Source organism: Eleutherodactylus coqui, chromosome 11, assembly GCF_035609145.1.
Source record: "Eleutherodactylus coqui strain aEleCoq1 chromosome 11, aEleCoq1.hap1, whole genome shotgun sequence".
Taxonomy (NCBI): Eukaryota; Metazoa; Chordata; class Amphibia; order Anura; family Eleutherodactylidae; genus Eleutherodactylus; species Eleutherodactylus coqui.
In genome coordinates, this window is record NC_089847.1 from 115,101,201 (window position 1) to 115,113,721 (window position 12,521).

The 12,521-nt window shown below is 47.3% G+C and overlaps 1 long non-coding RNA gene across 1 annotated transcript in view; it reads right to left on the reverse strand.

Moving 5' to 3' along the window:
- Window positions 1-9,082: 9,082 nt before the first annotated feature.
- Window positions 9,083-12,521, reverse strand: part of LOC136581649 (uncharacterized) — a 59,056-nt gene continuing 55,617 nt past the window's right edge. Inside the window, exon 3 of the long non-coding RNA XR_010787077.1 lies at window positions 9,083-9,216. This is a non-coding gene — a long non-coding RNA (uncharacterized lncRNA). The remainder of the gene's footprint in view (window positions 9,217-12,521) is intronic.

Sequence of the window (12,521 nt, forward strand, 5' to 3'; positions counted from 1 at the left end):
TCCTGCATCAGGACAACCAATTTCCCCACGTCAAATTGTCTGCTCATCTTGAGAAAATGGCTGCCACAGCTCTTTACTTCCTGAAACCCAGCCATTTCCCCACCCCCGGCTAATCTCCAACTTCAAATCCGTAGTGTCTTATCACCGAAAGGACCACAAATCATAAAACTTAACTTTTATTAATTATAAACCATAAGAAGACGTACTTTTATTTTCCCATATGTGTCAGAGGACACACAACAATTAAAATCAACCAAGCTCAAATCGGTGGATGTTGCTCAATCGCAGTAAACAATATAGTCAGACTTTTATTCTATACTGTTAGGATTCTTATCCATCCATCATTTTTATATTTTCCAATATTTTTCAATCCGGGATGACTAAATATCTATTGTCAGTGACTGACACCACCAGTATTTATCCAAGAGTGGTAGAATATTTATTGTCAGTGACTTAAGATTATTATTGATGGTTCTATATCCAATGTTACTCATCAGTATCACTATCCATTTCAACACCTCTAATTCTTTATCACAAGATGGATCTAGCATCTGCAGTTGTTCCTGTTCTTATATTGGTCACGGTACAATGATGTTTATTATTTTGGATCAATAGTCCATTGTCTTTATTATTGTATCTGACAAATGCATTTATTTCTATTGTCACCTTATTTGGAACAATTGTTCATCAAAGATTGCTCAGGTAGTATGAGTTCCTACTAGAACAGTGTTTGGGTGACTAATTTTTAGCAGATGTCACCTCAATAAATCGCCATTGGGTGCTATGTCTGAAGTGTATTTCCAGAAACCTTGATATATCAAGCTTATTTATGCTTGTTATTCTGTGGCACTTCCTTATTATTGTATGACCCGTTCCCTGAGCTATTCATTTCCCGTGATTTATATGATTATATACAGGAAATGAATACAGCCACATGCAACCGTTATTGGTTATCAAAGACCATGATGGATTGTTCCAAATGGTAATGTCTTTTACAAAATTCAATCTCTCTTAGGCCGCCTGCAGACGAGCGGGTCGGATCCGGCAGCGAGAAATCTCGCCGCGTGATCCGACCCCAGAGCCTGCAGGGACGAGCGCGTACTTACCCGCGCGTGGCGGCCCCGGCTCTTTGATGTGCCGGCTGCCGCGCAGCCGGCGCATGCGCAGACCGGAGCCGGCGGTCGGTGAGTGCGTGCCCCGCAGAAAATTAGAACATGCTGCGGTTTGTTTGCCGTGCGAGATTTCGCGCGGCCAAACCGCGGCCGTCTGCATAGGAGTGCGTATTGTAATGCACTCCTATGCAGACTTTCAGCGGCGGAAATCCCGCGGCGGGATTTCCGCTCGTGTGCAGGCGGCCTTACTTATAAGTAGGCAATTCAAAGGAATTGTCGCTCCCACTTATATAATAATTCGTGTAGAGAGAAGATATGTGAGGTGAAGAAAGATAGTGGCTGCATTTAATGAAGCAGCGTACCCTTCCTTTATAAGCTGCTCATCCCTTAGGATTTAATGAGCTAGTATTTAGTATACATAGATGGCTTGGTGGTAGCCTAGAATATATTGTAGGCTATCACCTCCATCAATACCCCTTAGGGTGATAGTCTCTGTTTCTATAAGTGCAGTCTGTTATGATAAACTAACAGCTGCCAGCTAGGATAATGATGATGACCCTGTTTTCAGTTTATAAATATGTAGATGGGTTGCGTTATGATGAACACACAACCACTCTATAGATTAGTTTTTCAAGGAGGGAATCGGCCCATGGAACCTATCCCCCCATCCCCATCAACGCGTTTCCACATCCTTGGAGACGGTTGTTTCCTCAGGATGGAGCTAACCTAGCATGACCAGCCGCTCTGGCTGTCAGAGTGTAAAATGAACAGAGATTCCGTAGTCAAATCCGTAGTGCATCCGCAAATTGAATTGCGGGTGCAATGTGAAGCACCCGCACCCATTGACTTCTACTGAGCCCACCTGCACGGGATCCAGACTGAGATGGAGAATGCTGCGATTTGTTTCCCGCAGCAGGAGATGCGCAAATCAAATCTGCAAGCTTAAATTAGATTGCGGATGCCAATGCTTCCCTATGGGAACTTTGACTTGCGGATCTCCCACGCGGTTGACCAGTGCGGATTCCAAAATACAAATGTGCCTATGAACATGAGCCCTAATGCCACCAACCAACAATGGATACCACCTGCTGCCAAGAACACTTAATACCACCTGCTGCCACCAACCAACAGTAGATACCACCTGCTGCCAAGAACACTTAATACCACCTGCTGCCACCAACCAACAATAGATACCACCTGCTGCCAAGAACACCTAATACCAGCTGCTGTCACCAACCAACAATAGATACCACCTGCTGCCAAGAACACCTAATACCAGCTGCAGCCACCAATCAACAATAGATACCACCTGCTGCCAAGAACACCTAATACCACCTGTTGCGACCAAACAGCAATAAATACCGCCTGCTGCTAAGAACACCTAATACCACCTGCAGCCACTAACCAACAATAGATACCACCTGCTGCCAAGAACACCTAATACCATCTGCTGCCACTAACCAACAATAGATACCACCTGCTGCCAAGAACACCTAATACCGCCTGCAGCCACTAACCAACAATAGATACCACCTGCTGCCAAGAACACCTAATACCGCCTGCTGCCACCAACCTACAATAGATACCACCTGCTGCCAAGAACACCTAATACCATCTGCAGCCACCAACAAACAATAGATACCACCTGCTGCCAAGAACACCTAATACCAGCTGCAGCCACCAACCAACAATAGATACCACCTGCTGCCAAGAACACCTAATACCAGCTGCAGCCACCAACTAACAATAGATACCACCTGCTGCCAAGAACACCTAATACCAGCTGCAGCCACCAACCAACAATAGATACCACCTGCTGCCAAGAACACCTAATACCAGCTGCAGCCACCAACCAACAATAGATACCACCTGCTGCCAAGAACACCTAATACCAGCTGCAGCCACCAACCAACAAAAGATACCACCTGCTGCCAAGAACACCTAATACCATCTGTTGCCACCAACCAACAATGCCATCTGCTGCCAAGAACACCTAATACCATCTGCTGCAACCAACCAGCAATAGATACCACCTGCTGCCAAGAACACCTAATACCACCTGCTGCCACCAACGAACAATAGATACCCCATGCTGCCAAGAACACCTAATACCATCTGCTGCCACCAACCAACAATGCCATCTGCTGCCGAGAACACCTAATACCACCTGCTGCCACCAACCAACAATAGATACCACCTGCTGCCAAGAACACCTAATACCATCTGCTGCCAAGAACACCTAATACCAGCTGCAGCCACCAACCAACAATAGATACCACCTGCTGCCAAGAACACCTAATACCATCTGCAGCCACAAATCAACAATAGATACCCCCTGCTGCCAAGAACATCTTATACCAACTGCTGCCACCAACCAACAATACCATCTGCTGCCAAGAACACCTAATACCACCTGTAGCCAGCAACCAACAATGGATACCACCTACTGCCAAGAACACCTAATACCACCTGCAGGTACCAACCAACAATAGATACCACCTGCTGCCAAGAACACCTAATACCACCTGCAGCCAACCAAGAATAGATACCACCTGCTGCCAAAAACAACTGTTACTACCTGCTGCCTGCCACCAACCAACAATGGATACCACCTGCTGCCAAGAACACCTATAGAACACCTTTCACGGCCGGCCGATATACGCCATCACCTGGGGCATAGAAGCTCGTGAACGGGCGCATAAATCTAACGTTTGTGCGCCCATTCACACGGCATGGGCCCCCGGCGTAAATGCGCCAAGGTCACGATGCCGTCGCCCCTTTCCCCTCCCTATTGCAGGCTCACCTCTGCTTTCCTCCTCGTTCTTTGCAATGGGAGGGGCGGGGTGGGGCGCAGCTAAGCGCCATCCCATCTCTTCCCACTGATGGCTATAGACAGGGGGCGGCAGCTTAGCTGCCAAACTCCCTCCCAACTACAGCCGCTGCCATAGACTCCCATAGGAGCCATGCAGCGGCCAACATATTCTGGCCCAAAAGATAGTTCCAGGACTATCTTTTGGGCCCGACATAAAAACGTCTGGCGCTATATTGGTTGGCCGGGCGCTTTTACGTCTCAGGAATATGGCCATGTAATCTGATGCATTAGAATCCAATGCATCAGAACACAGCGTGTATCAGCCGGCCGTGAAAGCGGCTGGCTGATATACGCTCATGGGAAACAGCCCTAACACATTTGTGTGGCTATAAGACGCACCAAGATTCAGACAACAGAAAGTAAGAACGTATTTAATCACAAGCATAACAACGGTAAATAGGGAACAAGTTACAAGGAAAGCCGATCCATACGTAAAAGTAGCGCACAGCCAGATAACATGAAAAGCAATGAGTTTATTACAATATTCCGAAGGCACAAAAACACAAAACATGTACAATAAAACCATTTAAAAACACTAAAACTACCCAGCGGGAATAGGCATGCAGCAGCATCTAAAGGATAAAGCAAACAGTGATACTCAGATTACACTAACTAATCAAAAGGTCCAATCTCCTAGAATAAACCCAACATCACAACCACTATTGGGGCAGTAATGTGACATCCGAACAGGATATGAGAAGAGACGGACTAATAGATCTGGGGGAAAATATTTTAAGTCCCATAAACTCATTTTAGGGTATTTAACGAGATATCCCACGCAGGTGGAGTCCCATATGAAATGTTGAAAGCCCTTATTATTACCCTACCCGACCCTGGTAAGTCCCCAGATCAACCGTCACTCTGCTGTCCTACCTCCTTATTACATGCAGATATAAAGCTATATGATTAATCGCATCCGCTGCTGAAATCTGCATGAAAAATCTGCGCATGCCGGGGACATGAGGCCAAAGTCTTAGCTGCCCGACTATCAGAGGTTCTTCCGAATTTAATTGATAGAGATTAGAGATGAGCGAACGTACTCGGATAGGCACTACTCGTCCGAGTAATGTGCCTTATCCGAGTACCGCTGTACTCGTGCTCAAAGATTCGGGGCGCTCCGCTGCTGACAGGTGAGTCGGAGCGGGGAGCGGGGCAGAGCGGCCGGGAGAGAAAGATCTCCCCTCCGTTCCTCCCCGCTCTCCCCTGCAGCTCCCCGCTCCGCAGCGCGTCCCGAATCTTTGAGCACGAGCAGAGAGGTACTCGGATAAGGCACATTACACGGACGAGTAGTGCCTATCCGAGTACGTTCGCTCATCTCTAATAGAGATCAAGTTTAGACCTGCCGATTTCTCGCTTGAACGAGCGAACAATTCATCATTGTCTCATACAAACAAGAATTCGTTCAGTCGGTCACAATCGCTGTATAAGTGCAGTTAAGGGTGCGTTCACAAGAGCGTATATCGGCTCGGTTTTCACGCCGAGCCGATATACATTGTGCTCACGTGCAGGGGGGGAGGCTGGAAGAGCCCTGGAGCAGGAACTGAGCTCCCGCCCCCTCTCTGCCTCCTCTCCACCCCTCTGCACTATTTGCAATGAAGAGAGGTGGGGCAGGGGCGGGGCTAATTCACGGACCTTAGCCCCGCCCCCGTCCCACCTCCTCTCATTGAAAATAGTGCAGAGGGGCGGAGAGGAGGCAGAGAGGGGGCGGGAGCCTCAGTTCCTGCTTCTGGCTCTTCCAGGCTCCCCCCCTGCAGATGAGGAGGACGTATATCGGCTCGACGTGAAAACCGAGCCGATATACGCTCTTGTGAACGCACCCTAAATCGAATGACTAGTGAACGCGCCAGCGATGATTCTTATGCCTGCAGGAAATGAGTGATGAGCGAATAGCGGATGATTTCTCGTTCATCGTTCCATCGTCGGCTGAGTTATACTGAACGATTAGCATTCATTTTCACTCGTTTGAATGATTTGTTTGAACAATAATCGTTCCGTAGAGAAGGGCCTTTAGGTTTATTGAAGGTTGAGAAACAGTTGATGGCACTCGACGGTTTTTTAGCAATATTTGAGGTCATGGCCCGAGAAACGCCTTCAGTGCTCCTCACTCTGGATACGAGGAGCCGTTTGACCGCCGGAGCTGTCTTAGAGAGGTGCTCTTAATTTGTCTTGAATGCTTTTTTACCCTCTTCCATCATGGTCCTCTCTTCTTCACCATCAGCTCACATATATACATCGGGCTGTATTTCAACTCCTTTTAACATCACTAATGGTACCAGGCGGGGATGCCCACTGTCACCAATGATTTTTGCTTTAGTGATGGAGCCATTTGTCTGATTGATTCGCTTGTCCCCAGATATTTCTGGTATCACTATTACCAGAACCGACCACCGTATTGGCCTCTTTGTAGACAACATAATTTTGAGCATAACCTCACCAGAAACATCTCTCTAAGCTGTTTTGTGGACTATTGAGGAATTCAGCCACTAAGTCATTGATTCTTGGTGTGGGCATACCTCGACCACTTCAATTAAAATTAGAGGCCAAACGTGAAATTTCTTATTTAGATATTCTTCCTACCTTCCCGATTAGCCAATTAGGAACCATTAATTGTAATGTTCTATTATCTACCCTACAAAAAGATATTAAAAACTACACTAAACTATCGATCTCCTTGGTGAGTAGTAAATTGCTTACGAAAGATGTTGATATTACCCACAATACCCTACTCCTCCGTACCTTCCCATCCTTATTTCCAACGCTGTATTGATACGGATTCAAAAATTACTTCCAAAATGTATTTAGAAAAACCAAAGAGCAAGGGTCTCACCTAATATACGCCTCTAATATGCCTCTCAAGGAGGATTAGCTTGCCCACATGTGAAGAATTATTATTTGGCCTCACTACTAGACCAATTGAGGAGCTGGTGGTTGGACGACTCGCACTGCGATGATATAGAAGCTACCATTACTGGATTTTTCAAACTGCATCCATTAACATATGTAAAGGAATATCTTCCTCTTTTGATGGTTTCCCACTCCGACCTGTAAATACCCTCTTGGAGATCATCCTGTGAGTTATCCCTGACATTAGGCTTAGAAGTTGGTATCTCAACAGTTGGTATATCAACAGTGATGGGACCTGATGGAAGGCTCATGGATGCTTCTCTCCGAAGATTCTATAAGTACCTCCAATTGTGACATTTTATCTTGTTGTTAAACCTTTCAGGATGCCCTCCTAGAACTTTATATGAATCCTTTTTTTCTAATTCACACTAAAGGTATAACTGGAACCTACACCGCACTTTCCCTTAATTGTAATTCCCGTTTTCAGAAAGAACTGAGAAAGGGAATTTCAGGAGACCTTTAATGAGGACCAATCAGTTAAGTGCTAAGACCTCTTGTTGTGCTAATCATTAAGAAGACGTTTATATAGGTGGCATCTACCGCTTGTCTGAAATGCTTCCTGGTACTTCTGGTTTGTGTTGGAGATGTTATGGACAAGTTGGATCTCTGTTACATATCTGGTGGTCATGTGAAATCCTTAAACCTCTATGGGATCAGATTTACTTCCCACTGCATTCAATTTTGACTTTCGATGGGGCCCTAATGTGGCCCTATTATCATTAGCTGTAGAGGATATTATTTTTGCTGGCCTTACTATATTGTCTCATCTCCTAATAGTAACTAGGGCTTCTATTGCTATGAAATGGAAAACTACGGCTAGATCGACTTTTTGCTGTTATTCAAAATAACTGCTTAATGGAAAACTTATTGCTTCCAGATTAGACCAACTAGAGGCATACAAATGTAATAGGGTAAATGGGACAATGGAACAATACCTCTACAGCACCACCTATTGGAAGGCAGCATTTCTGCAAGCCAATGTCAGACTTTTTAGCAAGCCTTGTAACAATGACTGGGAATTATAAGCCAAAGCCACAATCTTCTCCAGAAGGAAAAGCTAACCGTGCACAGACAGACAGAAATGCTGCCTTCCAATAGGTGGCGCTACAGAGGTATTGTTCCATTTTGCATTTGCATATTTCCCCCAGGAGCATGGATGGCCTTATAAGTCTCCTCACACCTTCTAAGTGCTCTCCTTAAGGAGTAACGGTACCCTTCCTGACCCAATGTAAATGGGTGAAATGGCTTCAATTCTCTGGTTAAGATATTGCAGTGCTTAAATACAAATTAGAGGACAATGTGTATAAATATATTAGGGGACAATACAAGGATCTCTCCGATGATCTGTTTATACCCAGGACTGTGACGGTAACAAGAGGGCATCCTCTACAGTTAGAGGAAAAAAGGTTTCATTACCAACATAGAAGGGGGTTCTTTACTGTAAGAGCAGTGAGACTGTGGAACTCTCTGCCTGAGGACGTGGGGATGGCAAAATCCATAGAGGAGTTTAAGAGGGGAGTAGATGTCTTTCTAGAGCGCTATGTTATTACAGGATATAGACATTAAATAACCATCTGGATCTTGGAGTCATGTAGAAACTATAAAAAAATTGATCCAGGGAGTATTCTAACTGCCATTATAAAGTCTGGAAATAATCCCCCCCCCCCCCCCCCCCAATAGCCTTTTTTTTTTAACTTCCTCTGGATCAACAAGGGAGGGGGGGTGGAAGCAGGCTGAACTGGATGGACATTGTCTCCCTTCAGCCTAACATACTATATTACTATGTATATTTGAGCAGTCAATCAAGAGCCAAGGGGAGGGGTCGATGATGCACCCCCACCTGTATTATACATAGGTGAATCGGGGGTTCAGGCATCTGGGATAGCGGGATGACACCTCCTGGACAGACTGCTGTAAGAAAACTAACTTTTCCATTGCCGTTTATCTTTCAGGCTCCATACACAGCAGGTAAATCGTTGGCATCTTCACCCCTACCAGTCTGTTTAGTATTAGGTTTGTTGAGTGCTGATGACCAGCCATCTAGGCAGGATTATGCCACTGAATTTACACACCGCTTCCCAGAACTGGAGTCAAACGGAGAAGACAGTAAAAGTACTTTAGGTTGGACATCTGAACTTTTTTGAAAAAAACACATTTATTTATTTTTTAATGCTATTTTATTTCCACTCTGGCATTAATTTTGACTTTGGAACATATAAGATAAGGACAGATGCATCTCAGTAGCCCGGGCCGTGCTGGTAACTTCTATGGTGACAGATGAACCTGTAGACTTCATGATCAGCGGGATCTTTTCCTCCGTCAGTTGAGCTGTAAAGAAACATTCTGACATGTGAACAGTGTAGAGTAGAACAAAGGTGAGCACTAATCTACAGGGCAGAGTCCGGGGCAATGACTTTACCAACTGCAGGACTCACATCTATGCACTTTTGCAAGAGAGAAGGCGGGACAGGGACGGAGCTAAGTTCCAGGAATTAGCCCCGCCCCTGTCCCACTTTCCCTCATTGCAAATAGTGCAGAGGGGCAGAGAGGTAGTGGAGAGGAGGCGGAGAGGGGCGGGAGCTCAGTGCACTGCTTCGGGCTCTTCTAGCCTCCTCCCCCTGCAGAGAGGGACGCCGTATATTGGCCGGAGTGAATACACGGCCGATATAAAGTCATCTGAATAAGCCCTCAGACTCCCTTGCACTCCCCTTATAAACACCCGTATGAAGCATGGTCACATGACTTCCAAACTCCCAACACAAAAGGATACATTTTGACACCAGACGGCTCCTTTGCAGACATTAACCCTTTCATTCCTACAAGCATCAATACAAATTTTGCTGATTCCTTCCACATTGAAGCCACTGACAATACATAGGCATAAGACAACTGCATGCATACATTATGGAGGCGCCCCGGTAACTCCGCCCACTACGACAGCATGCATACATTATGGAGGAGCCCCGGTAACTCCGGCCACTACAACTGCAGGCATACATTATGGAGGAGCCCCGGTAACTCCGGCCACTACAACTGCAGGCATACATTATGGAGGCGCCCCGGTAACTCCGCCCACTACAACAGCATGCATACATTATGGAGGCGCCCCGGTAACTCTGCCCACTACAACTGCATGCATACATTAAGGAGGCCCCAGTAACTCCACCCACTACAACAGCATGCATTCATTATGGAGGTGCCCCGGTAACTCCGCCCACTACAACAGCATGCATACATTATGGAGGCACCCCGGTAACTCCGCCCACTACAACAGCATGCATACATTATGGAGGCGCCCCGGTAACTCCGCCCACTACAACAGCATGCATATATTATAGAGGAGCCCCAGTAACTCTGGCCACTACAACTACATGCATACATTATGGAGAAGCCCCGGTAACTCCGGCCACTACAACTGCATGCATACATTATGGAGACGTCCCGGTAACTTCGGCCACTACATCAGCATACATACATTATGGAAGGGCCCCGGTAACTCCGCCCACTACAACTGCATGCATACATTATGGAGGCCCCAGTAACTCCGCCCACTACAACTACATGCATACATTATGGAGACTTCGGTAACTCCGCCCACTACAACAGCATGCATACATTATGGAGGCCCCGGTAACTCCGCCCACTATAACAGCATGCATACATTATAGAGACCCCGGTAACTCCGCCCACTGCAACAGCATGCATACATTATGGAGGTCCCGGTAACTCCGCCCACCACAACAGCAGGCATACATTATGGACGCGCGCGGTAACTCCGTCCACTACAACTGCATGCATACATTAAGGAGGCCCCAGTAACTCCGCCCACTACAACTGCAGGCATACATTATGGAGGAGCCCCGTTAACTCCGGCCACTACAACTGCATACATACATTATGGAAGGGCCCCGGTAACTCTGCGCACTACAACTGCATACATAGATTATGGAGGCCCCAGTAACTCCGCCCACTACAACAGCATGCATACATTATGGAGACCCCGGTAACTCCGCCCGCTACAACAGCATGCATACATTATGGAGGTCCCAGTAACTCCGCCCACTACAACTGCACGCATACATTATGGAGGCGCCCCGGTAACTCCGCCCACTACAACTGCATGCATTCATTAAGGAGGCCCCAGTAACTCCGGCCACTACAACAGCATGCATACATTATGGAGGAGCCCCGGTAATTCCGGCCACTACAACTGCATGCATACATTATGGAGGAGCCCCGGTAACTCCGCCCACTACAACTGCATGCATACATTATGGAGGCCCCGGTAACTCCGCCCACTACAACTGCATGCATACATTATGGAGGGGCCCTGGTAACTCCGGCCACTACAACTGCATGCATACATTATGGAGGCTCCAGTAACTCCGCCCACTACAACAGCATGCATACATTATGGAGGCCCCGGTAACTCCGGCCACTACAACTGCATGCATACATTATGGAGGTGACCCGGTAACTCCGGCCGCTACATCAGCATGCATACATTATGGAAGGGCCCCGTTAACTCCGCCCACTACAACTGCATGCATACATTATGGAGGGGCCCTGGTAACTCCGCCCATTACAACTGCATGCATACATTATGGAGGCCCCAATAACTCCGCCCACTACAACAGCATGCATACATTATGGAGGGCCCGGTAACTTCGCCCACTACAACTGCATGCATACATTATGGAGGCCCCGGTAACTCCGCCCGCTACAACTGCATGCATACATTATGGAGGCCCCAGTAACTCCGCCCACTACAACAGCATGCATACATTATGGAGGCCCCAGTAACTCCGCCCACTACAACAGCATGCATACATTATGGAGACCCCGGTAACTCCGCCCGCTACAACAGCATGCATACATTATGGAGGTCCCAGTAACTCCGCCCACTACAACTGCACGCATACATTATGGAGGCGCCCCGGTAACTCCGCCCACTACAACTGCATGCATTCATTAAGGAGGCCCCAGTAACTCCGGCCACTACAACAGCATGCATACATTATGGAGGAGCCCCGGTAATTCCGGCCACTACAACTGCATGCATACATTATGGAGGAGCCCCGGTAACTCCGCCCACTACAACTGCATGCATACATTATGGAGGCCCCGGTAACTCCGCCCACTACAACTGCATGCATACATTATGGAGGGGCCCTGGTAACTCCGGCCACTACAACTGCATGCATACATTATGGAGGCTCCAGTAACTCCGCCCACTACAACAGCATGCATACATTATGGAGGCCCCGGTAACTCCGGCCACTACAACTGCATGCATACATTATGGAGGTGACCCGGTAACTCCGGCCGCTACATCAGCATGCATACATTATGGAAGGGCCCCGTTAACTCCGCCCACTACAACTGCATGCATACATTATGGAGGGGCCCTGGTAACTCCGCCCATTACAACTGCATGCATACATTATGGAGGCCCCAATAACTCCGCCCACTACAACAGCATGCATACATTATGGAGGGCCCGGTAACTTCGCCCACTACAACTGCATGCATACATTATGGAGGCCCCGGTAACTCCGCCCGCTACAACTGCATGCATACATTATGGAGGCCCCAGTAACTCCGCCCACTACAACAGCATGCATACATTATGG